This window comes from Psammomys obesus, unplaced genomic scaffold (assembly GCF_907164565.1).
Source record: "Psammomys obesus unplaced genomic scaffold, mPsaObe1.curated_primary_1811, whole genome shotgun sequence".
In the NCBI taxonomy this organism is placed as follows: domain Eukaryota; kingdom Metazoa; phylum Chordata; class Mammalia; order Rodentia; family Muridae; genus Psammomys; species Psammomys obesus.
This window is the reverse complement of record NW_026596244.1, coordinates 13,494,587-13,505,327: the sequence shown is the minus strand read 5'-3', so window position 1 is coordinate 13,505,327 and position 10,741 is coordinate 13,494,587. Positions and strand designations below refer to the sequence as shown.

Below are 10,741 nucleotides of genomic sequence, written 5' to 3'. Positions count from 1 at the left end.
TTGGGAGAGGAGGGAGGACCACAGCTTGGGTGGGTGCTGGGACAGGAGGAAGCTCTTGCCGGTCAGGACCAACACCAGGGGCTGGAGAGGAGGCAGGGGCTCTCGGGCCAGCCACTCCCGGCACTCGCGTCTTCCCTGGCGTGGTGTAGTGCTGTACTGTGCGGTGGTGCGGAATGAGGGCAGCGGTGTGTGGCGTAAAGTAGCATCGAGTTGTGTAGTGTGCTCTTGTGTTGTGTGTTTTCATGTCCTCGGTGATCATGTTTGTTTTTATAGGGAAACTCCAGTCACAGCTAAGCATGCCGCTTTGGTTATTGGTGCCGCTGTTTCTTTTCATTAAAGATAAGACTTTTTAGAATTCTAGCTAAGCAATTAATGTTAGTAGAGAAGGCTATATGGATATATACATTGCTTTAAGCCCTGAGGCATCGTGCTCATGAGTTATAAAGTCATCTCAACAGGCCATGGTTGCATTAAAACAGAAGCAAATAACAAATGCCACAGTGCCCTGTCCTCAGCCCGGTGAACGCGGTGCTGTGGGCTGCGCGGTGTGATGAGTCACGGTGCCATCAGTCTTGCAGGCACAGCTGTCTGACGCGGGAGGACGATTGGAGGTGGGGCCACAGCCTTCTACTTCTGCTTCATTCTGAACTGTCAGTGTGGGCTGCTCTTCTCTCATGGCACATTTGTTCATTAATTTCCAACACATCTATTTTGAGCACCCAGGGTAAGCCAGGCACTGCCCTAAATGCTGGAGGGGTCGGTTGACATTTACAGCGCAAAGCACATCAGTTTCCGAGAAACTCTGTGTTGGTTCACAAGACTTCCCTAGCGATCACAGAAACCTCCCTTCCATGATCCTTTCCCTCACAGGGCTTCCGCCGACAGTGTCCTGATCAGGCACAGGTAGCCACAGCGAGGTGCAGCTGCAGAGTTTCTTCTAAGACGGGAGGGTGGCCGAGGGAAGACGGTTCCCACTCCTGCCCCCTCAGAGCGTTGCTGGGAAGCTGCAGGTCCCTGTGGTTGTGGTTCCAGGAGGGGCGCTGGCTCCGCAGAGCCGCGGCGAGGCCTGTGCTGGCTGTCCGCGGCCGCCCTGCGGGTACGATGTGCGCACACTGGCGGGCTTTATTCCCTGGCGAGGAGCTGTGTCCACAGACCGGAGACAAATCTTTAAGGGATAAAAAAGCACTCTCTGCTCTGGCCAGACCATCAGCTAAGCAAACCATAGAGCTACCTCCATTCGGGGAGACCCTTTCACTGATCGCCAAAATGCCCCCTGAGAGCTGCTGTCGGCACAGAGCTAAGTCTCAGGAAGCCTTTTGGTGGCCGTAAGCAATTGCCCCCAGATGTGTCTGCTTCTTCCCCTCTGGCCCCAGCTCTTCTTGCCTGGTTTTCATATTTTTAGACTCATAGACGGTGGCCCAAGTCTATCTACTGTCTTCCCACACAGGCTCAGAGTTCCGTCTTAGAATCTGAGGTGGGCGCTGAGGCATTCTCATTTGTTCACCTCTCTGTCGTGCCTCATGTCTCCTCTTCCATTGTAGGAGAAGAAATTACGGTGTTAAATTAAGCGCCGATTTGAAGTTGGAAATTAGATTTTTCTCTTTAATTCCAACAAGTGAACAGAGGTCTCCACCCTCCCTCACACAAAAGACACAAAGCAACTCACACAAAACCTCGCCTTATCTGTGGAAGCCAGGTGCTGGTCACCCCAGAAACAAGTGCAGACAAAGGGAAAAGTCTGGTCTGAAGTTTGGTGTGAATCATCTATTCTTCTCCATGCATCATTCAAAACCGAGCAGCACAAAGTGGTCCGTGAGTTCATCTTCAGGCGGGCAGTAAGAAAGCTGGAAGTCAGCAGCACAGCAGAGGGTTTGCTTGTTACTGTGCTGCCACGGTTGCCTTGTGCCCACACAGGCTTCCTGTAAGAAACGCTGGCCCTGGCTTCAGGGTGGCTGGCATGCTGATGAGATGCTCTGCTGTGACTTTCCAGTGCCAGAAGATGAGCAGGTTTGTGGGCAATGGATGAAAACGGCCGCAGAGACTAGAATTACTGAATTTGTCTGGCCGACACCTGTGCAGTTCCTGGCTCGCCACTGTGTGGAGGTTTCTTTGTTGCTCGTGGAAAAAAAGCCAGGAGTGGACTTGTCTTTTGTTATCAGATCTTGTTTTTGTTATAGTTTTCATGCCTGGGAAAATTGGTCTAAATATAACATTCCACCCCCAAATGATTCACTTAGCCCAGCAGGCGGATGAGTCTCGAAGTGAGCACAGGGAAGAGGTGCCAGCCTGCTGCCGGAGTCAGCTGCTACCTGAGCTCTAGCCTACATCTCCTTCCCCTCGGCTGGCAAGAAGGCCTTTCCAGAGGTGGGCAGACTGTTGTGTTTATCTGGAGGAAATGGAGGAAAGCCCAGGGAAGCATTTCTTTTCCTGTGGATCACTCTTCTGAGTTGCTCTCATTCAGGAGCATGGCCTGAGTTAGGTTCTGCATTTTCAATGACGTGTTATTCACTGTAAAAGGAAAATTCCTATTATTCAGAGCTCAATAGACGAATCTAACTACCAATGAGGTGTCCCCAACATGGAAACCATGTTTTATCTTTTTCTTCTTTTGTGACAGGCTCCCATGCCCATCTCAATCCACTTATTGATTATGCTGTGAGCATTCGGCAGAATACCACGTCCTTTGAGAATTGGCTCAGTAGGTCAGGCACACATTTCTGCAGAAAGCCAGGAATCATACAGGAAAGGCAAATACATGAAGAACACAGAAATGACTCTTCCTGGCCAGAAAATGGAAGTGGAGACCATTAGTATAAGAGGAAAGTTACCTTTGGGCCACACTTGTTTATCATTTTTGGTGCTGTTGCTGCTCCTGCTCCTCCTGCTTTTCCTCCTCTTCCTTCTCCTTTCCTTTTTTTTTTTTTAAGAAATTTTAAAGATTTATTTATTTGTGCATATTATGTGTATGAGTGTTCTATCTTCATGCACAAACAGGAAAGGGTATCAGATCACATTACAGATGGTTGTGAGCCACCATGTGGTCACTGGGAATTGAATTCAGGACCCCTGGAAGAGCAGTGAAGCACTCTTAACCACTGAGCCACCTCTCCATCTCACCATCACTTCTTACAGTGATGGCAAGGAACACAGAAATGCACCCACAGGGTTCTCCTCTAGACTGTGCTGTATGTCAGAGATGGTAGTCCGCTCTGAGTTTAGAGGCGGCTAGAGCAGGATCTGTGCCTCGGTGGTCCGGCCTCAGACCACCTTCTCTAATCCTGTTCGAGGAGGAGGTGCCTTCCTAGCAGGGACTTTTTTCTGTTTGGGTGGTTGAAGTCAGTTCTCAAAAGACTGCATGGATGCCACAAACGGAAATAATATGTTTAGCAGGGTCCTTAAACACACAGGGGAGACCCAGCAGCTGGTGGACAATGATGCTTTTATAGTCTTTCATGTTGCAAACAGTAAATTTAAGCCCAAAATCAAGAGTATTTCTCAAATAATTAGTAAACAAGAAAGGGGTTGAAGAAATTATCTTTGGAACTCTCCCCCTACCAGCTACTTCACTAATTCTCGCCTCACAGTTAGACTGTGGTGTTCACTCTTACTTGGAGCATGCCAACCCTCCCTGCTTTCTTCCTTTTTATTCTTTCTGTTTAGCATGTATAGGCTGGCCTAAATTGCTATGCAGCCCAGGCTAGCCTCCTTGAACTTAAGTCCTCTGCCTTGGCCTCCCACAGGCTGGGATTACAGGCATGTATCACCATTCTTGGCTTGGAGTATCTGAGTAGCCAAACTCTATTAGATGAAGTTTAATTATACTGAAGCATATATTAAATTATAGTCTGGTAAATCACATTAAGAAGCTAGGGGATATAAATAAAGCTCATCTAATGCAAGACAAGATGCTTTAGAAGTAGCCCTTTGCTAATTTCTCCAGAGAGGGGGGAGGGGATGGTTTATGGTTTGTGATGGGCAAGAGAAAAACCATCTCAGTGTTATAAGAAGAGTGTCCTCGGCTTGGCCAGCTCTCATGTCAGCAGAGGCCTCTTGGACATGGTCATTTTTGTTGGCAATAACACCATTATTTCTTCTCTGAAGTATTGTTTAACTGGTCTTGTGGGGTTAGAGTGATCTGTAAATGGATGACCATGGCAAACAGAAAAAAAAATGTTTTAGAGAATCCACTGTCCCCTGTTAAGCCTATCCTGTCCTAGGACACATTTACCCTTTGGAGTCCCCTGGTCTCTTCTGTCATAGCTATCACAGTCCCTCATAATTCTGCCAAATAGTGACACGGAACTGTCACTATTTCCGTGTGACAGGAGAGGAGGAGAAACAGAAGGGCTCTCTTTCTGTAGAGATGCTGTACTTTCCCTCTGCTCCCCAAAGCACACCCTGGCAAGCTTTGTTCCATCTGTTTCAGGAACCCCTGCTTTTACCCCACCATCATTTAGATTATTTTATATGGACACCCCATTTAAATTGATAGTCATTTTTCCTGTTAGTCCCAGCTGTGTGTTGTATACTCATTGTCCCTAATTCTCAAATACTTTGAGAGAATGTGGGTACCCCCTTTTACAGAGGAGGAAGCAGCCCAGTGCCCGAGCAGCACAGTGCAGTCTATGTGGTAAAGACTGTGAGGACAGAACCCAAGTCTGTCCAACCTCAACATCCTGTGCCCTTGCTGAAGGCTGCTGTCTGCTCAGGGCTGGTGCTCTCTGCGGCTCGCATGCCTCCCTAACTCTTGGTATAGACCAAAGTTCAGGTCTTGGAATGGCCCACTGCTCTTGCCTTTAGGTACAACAACAAGAGCTTAGCATGGCGTTTCAGTCTCTCTCCAGCCCCATTGCCAAGTGCTGGGTTTTCAGGGTGCTCAGCAGATGTTTGGTGACGAGGACCAGTCCTTAGATGTGGGTAAAGCTGGGAAGCCCAGAAGACGCAGTCTCTGTGACGGTCAGCAGTGTGCGCGACACGTGTCCATCTACACTGAAAACAAAGCGGGCTAGAGAAAAGGTTGGTCACATCCCCAAGGATCTAGCCACATGCTGGGCAGAGGTGGTCAGAAGGAACAGTGTGAATCCATGTGCCTCTGGTTTGGCCTGGCTGAGAATAGACGTGCCTCAGGGAGGAGCCTCCGGCCTGGAGAGGACCACGCCGCCCCTGGGGTGTGTCTTAGAGCACACTTTCCTAGCAGCCCCAGCCCGGCTTTCCGCTGGGTACATGGAGAGGTATTCACCACTCGGACTGCTTCCCGTGTCTGCCAGGCAGCACGCATTTACACATGGACACAGATGCACGCATGCACGCGCACACACCCATTTGTTTCATCTATGTATTTGTGTGTGCATGTGCACACGCCGTGCCATGTCCCGTGTGTGGAAGCCAGAGGAGAGCTTGCAAGAGTCAGTTCTCTCCTTCTGAGCTCGAGGTGTCAGGCTTGGGCGCAAGTCCCTTCCCCACTGACCCGCTGCTGCTCCTGCTTGCATAGTCAGTGTGTCTGTGACACACTGAGGAACTGTGGGGAGAGGGAGCCTGGGCCTGGTTTCTCCTTTAGCGTATTCTCCTTAAACTGTGCTGTGGACACCCCCACGCGGCCGTCCCTTCCGTTTCCTTCTGTTGGCAGTGGTTGGGGCATAAGTGACTCAGCTTTGAATGTCACTCCACCCTTCTCAGCCTGCCGCTGGCACTGCGTCAGTCTGCTGTGTGGCCTAAAGGTGGAAGAGCAGAAGGGAGGAGGAGGAGGCCTGACTCATCAGACCTTGAATAATTGAGTGTTCTCTGTCCTGAAGTGGTGGCTGAAGTGTGGGACGGGCCACTGTCTGGGAATCAGGGTCTCTGTCTTCCCCTTTGTGCCTGAATGTGGTTGGTGTTCTTAGAAGGAGAGGCTGGGAAGGGCCCATCCAGCTGACACCCTGGCTGCCCACAGTGGACAAGCCTCTGCCACTGGCTTGTTTCTCTGGCGGCAGCTAGCGGGCTCCAGCGTGGGTTCAGGAAAGACTTGCCCGCTCCTGAGCTGTAACGAGTCTCTCTTCAGCCTGTGCTGGTCCTGTTGGCTATGACCGCGGTGGAAGAACTCACCACTGAGCCATGCAACCAACTAGCTAGTTTTCTCCTCTGACATCAGAGAAAAAGCCAAAGAAAGACAGCTTTTATCTTGTAGAGGATGTGTGTGCCAGTCACCTGACCCCCACTGCCTGCCACCTACCTGAGTGACAGAAGGTAAGATCCATCTGTTTGCTCCAATGTGACTGGATCACAAAGAAACAGTCAGCAGATGGGAAATTTATTTTTCAAGACACATATAAACCTGCCATCACAGAGAGGACTCTGGTGCTAATTTAGATGCAAATGGAACCATCCAACTAGAGCTGATTACAGAAGGGTCAAGGTGTCTGTATGCTCAATTTCATTCCTGCACATCAAGTTAATGTGCTGCTAGTGTGGGCGCGGGGGCTGGCTTCTTTTCTTGTGTAGACTTCTGACTTTATGGAAGAGGAGTATGGCATCCATCTAGCTCCTTTTTAAATAAAACAAGGTGTTCATCTGGTCCATTTCTGAGAAGGTTGGAACTCTAATAAAAAGAAGGAAGGAAGGAAGGAAGGAAGGAGGGAGGGAGGGAGGGAAGGAGGGAAGGAGGGAAGGAAGGAAGGAAGGAAAGGAAGGAAAGGAAGGAAAGGAAGGAAAGGAAGGAAAGGAAGGAAAGGAAGGAAGGAAGGAAGGAAGGAAGGAAGGAAGGAAGGAAGGAAGGAAGGAAGGAAGTCATCCTTCTAGAGCTTGGGGCCAAGACAGACGGAAGCAGGAGGGCTGTAAACTCGCTGGTCTGTGCAGAAAGCCAGGGTCAAGTCTGTGCGCTCTGCTGAGCTGTAGCCAGGCATGGAGAGCTGTAGGTACCAGGCTGACACAAATGGTCTGGAACTACCGGGCCCGGATCAGGGAGGGTTCTGGGCACTGGCATATCATGTTTCCTGGCACACCAGCAAAGTGCCTGCACGTAACACATTGCAATTTGTATGCGTTTCCAGCGAAATACATACACCCAAGTTCCATAGAACAGCACTTGCCCTTCCTCCATGCGGGCCACACTAACATTTTCTGTTTGAAAATGGCCTAAACCATTAGTGAACCAGCAAATTGAATTCACTCACCCAGTCTCAAGCTATATTTTTCAGAAGACACAACTTTAAGGGGCTGGCAAAAGCAGTTGTCATGAAGAAAGAATGAAGCAAGGGCTAAAGGAAGCTAGAGAAAGTGGCTAAAGAGACTGTCTTCACAGGGCGGACTAAATTGGACTGACAAGTAATACAAACAAGCACCCCAGTCAGGCCTCTGTCCTAGCACTTGGAGTGAGGCGCCAGCAGGGGAAGGGGCTGGGCAGCAGGGAGTCTTCAGGTTCAATGCCGTCTTCACCCCATCAAGGGAATGTGGGGAACCGGAGGAGTTTGGGTTTTCCGTCATCGTGTTCCACCCTTAATATGAAACAACATTCAAGCTGCAGTATGTGTAGACATTGTTAATTTGAATGACAAGTTAATTTGTATACGGTTGTTTGGGTGTGAGTTGGCAGTTGCCTGCCATCCTTTACAGAACCAGGTAGATGCTGGTGATCTTCTGAGACAAAAAGGCCTCCGTATGTTACAGTCCATTGTCCTTCGTCATTGGCTAGTTAGTTTGCAACTTCCCTGTTTTGCTAATGCCGCTCCAGGGCCCTCTCAGAAGGCTCCACTCTGAATTTCTCAGGCTGAGTGTCTTTCCTCTGTGGTTATCGTTAGCTTTCAAGTGATCACATTTAGGCTCTTAGTCTTATCCTCATTAAGGACGATGCCTATTTGGGAGGATTAGAGGAAGTTTCTGAAAGTATGATAATGGGGCAGAAAAAGATTTTCTGGGATAAAAGGCTCTGAAGGATACAGTGGGGAGGAGAGGCAGAAGAAGGGAGCTAGGTTTCCCTGGTTGGAGCATTAGTTTAAGGTAGGTGTGACCTCAATCTATAAAGAGTTTGCAACTGATATTTAATGGGATTGCGCTTTTAATATTTACAGCGTGTTATGTGAATGCTGCCCCAGGTGCTTGCTTAAATCCTCTTAGCTTATTAATGGCGGCTTTGATTTCTAAAAAGAAATGAGATCTTTTCATTTGTCCAGCCTAAGAGTAGTGAACAATGGCTGCTCATTGAGGACAGCTTGGGTTCTAGCGAACTGATTGCTGGGCTTTCGAGCTTACTGGGGTCATGCGCAGCCCAGTGGGAAAGCTTCTGCAGCCTGACTGCTGAAAAGCAGCTCCTGGGATGCGCAGGACGTGCTAGGCCGGCAGCGCCACTCAGCCCACTTGGAATGGTGTCACTCGCTACCGTTTTCTGCTTAGGTTTTTGCCTTGACCGTTTTTACTGTGGTTCCCACCAAGCGACCCCAGGGTTGCAGCCAAGTGGATGTGTTAGAGTTTACCTGGCTTACACATGGAGTACTGTGTCGAAAACAGGGAGACGACAGTGTGGCACAGTGGATGATGCTAGCATGGGTAAGGGCTGATAGAATTACACACACACACACACACACATACACACACGCGCGCGCGCGGGAAAAGAAAGAAAAGGGTTGGAAGCGCACCCATTTCCTGTGCCCCTAGGAACAAGGAGCGAGGCTTCTTGCCTTTCTCTAGTTGGAATCCCTTTTGCCTGAGGAGTTCCCTGACCCTGCGTGCACAGGTGTCTTCCTTCCCTTTCCCATTGTTGTCAACCAAATGTCCAACCAGAAGCACCTAGAGGACAGAAGCTCTCCTCTGGCTTTAGTTTAGGATGGACCATGGTGGGAGGGTGTGACAGCAGAAGTGATGTCAGCCCCTCGGTGTCTGCAGAAAGGAGAAGAGAGACAGGAGTCCGGGCTGGGTCTGTCAGCTGAAGGCCTGCCGCCAGTGAATGACCCTCTCAGCAAGGCTCTCCCTCCATAGCAGCACGGGCCAGCTCACATTTTACCACAGAAGGCATATGAAAAAGATAGGCAAATCAAGCACTTAGATTAATGAGTCATAACTTTATTTTAAAACAATTATTTGTTACACATATAATTTTACCATTTGTTGAGATGAAATCAGAGTTGCATGCTGGTGAGTGTGCCTATTTATTCTTCCATAAAAATAATTCTTGCCCGAATATTTGATGCTGCAGGCTGTTGACCATTTTCAGTATGTTTCAGGGTTGACTGACGCTTTGATTTTATAATAGTCAGTCCTGAGACTATTCACATAAATAAATAAACACAGTACCGAGTGGCAGCAGTACCCCTCTGCTTCCACTTCCGTTACTGTTGGGCTGCAGAGAGCCTGATAGAGTGGTCAGCAACGCATGTGGTGCCCTGAACGCCGAGAGCCCACGCTGCAGCCAGCTGGGGGAGGGTGTGTGCCCCAGAGATGTGCCTGCCACTCAGGGCGCCACCGTGGGCTCCAGCGGATTCTGAAAGAGGAAGTTCAAATGGACCTTATCACCGTAAAGCCCACTATTTACTGGAGTAAAGAGAGGAGACAGCTGGTTTGTAATATTTCACTCACCTGCACCCTTCTATCCAGAACCCAGCCGAGCACCAAGAACTTATAGAAAGAATTTCAATCCACCAAAACGATAGTGCAAGCCTGTCTCCTCAGACACACCCATTCACGGCCCATCTACGCCCATCTCAAGGCTCTGGACATGTATTTTCTAAACTCACGTGTGGGTTTTAAAGCTGAGAACTGAAAGGAGAAGAGGAATGAGGTAGAAAAGGAGTGACCAGGACAGAGGGCGCTGTAGAGGGGGAGAACGCAGAACCTGGAGAAGGCCTGCCACCTGCTGTATTTAGAGCTGCGCTGGGTGAGGGAGGTCCCCCGTGGGGCTTGAGCTGCGCACTGGGGCACTGGGCGGTTTCAGCGCACTCAGGCGCTGTTTCTCCCTAGCCCAGCGAGGACCAAGCAAGCACGAGAACCCACCCACAGATCCCAGGGCGGGAACTGGCCATCGTAGGGGAAGAAGTGAGCTCCAGGTTCAGCGAGATCCCCCACCAAAAACAACAAACAAACAAACACTGACCTCTGACCTCCACAGACAAGGCCACACATAGCCTCCTGTATGCAAATGTCTAAGCTCAGAATTTTGACACCGACTCAGTGAGAGACTGGCTTTTTTTGTATAGGAAAAGCACATCAGTGGACAATCTTAATCTGTATCATAAAGAAGTCACCGTTCCTCTACTAAGCAGTGAGTTCTTACAGCACTGTATAAATAATGCTTTATGTGCAGTACTCACTTATACGAGAAAGCTGGCTCGCTGCTCTCCAGAAGCACGAGGGGACATCTGTCGCACTCCACGGCCGCACGCCTCCTTTCATTTGCCGTAGCTCAGCTCCCTGAAGATAGAGCATGTTCTTTTACAGCTCCTGTTCAGAGAGTCCCAAAGTGTTTATTGAGGGACTAAGAATGAGACAGGTTATACCAAACTTTCTAATTAATCATTTGTTAACCATATAAAGTCTTTCCGTGCTCTCCTACACCATTTCTGAGTATGTACTGAAATGCTGGTAGGTTTAAACTGTGATTGACTCGGCTGTCAGAGCAGATGGGGCCTTCCTCAGCTGTTCCCTCCAGAGCCACAGGCCAGTGTCCTGTGGCGGGGACATGTCATTGGCTTCAGCTGACAGTCCTCATGGCAGTGTGTCTGAGCTAAGACGGGGTTGGAGAAGATGGCCACCTGGCTCACTCTGCCTCTGGTCCCCG

General features: G+C 49.4%; 1 protein-coding gene across 3 annotated transcripts in view; it reads left to right on the top strand.

Annotated features, from left to right (window-relative positions):
* The window catches only part of Fhip1a (FHF complex subunit HOOK interacting protein 1A), a 197,448-nt gene that overhangs the window by 161,998 nt on the left and 24,709 nt on the right, over positions 1-10,741 (top strand). The window lies entirely within an intron of this gene.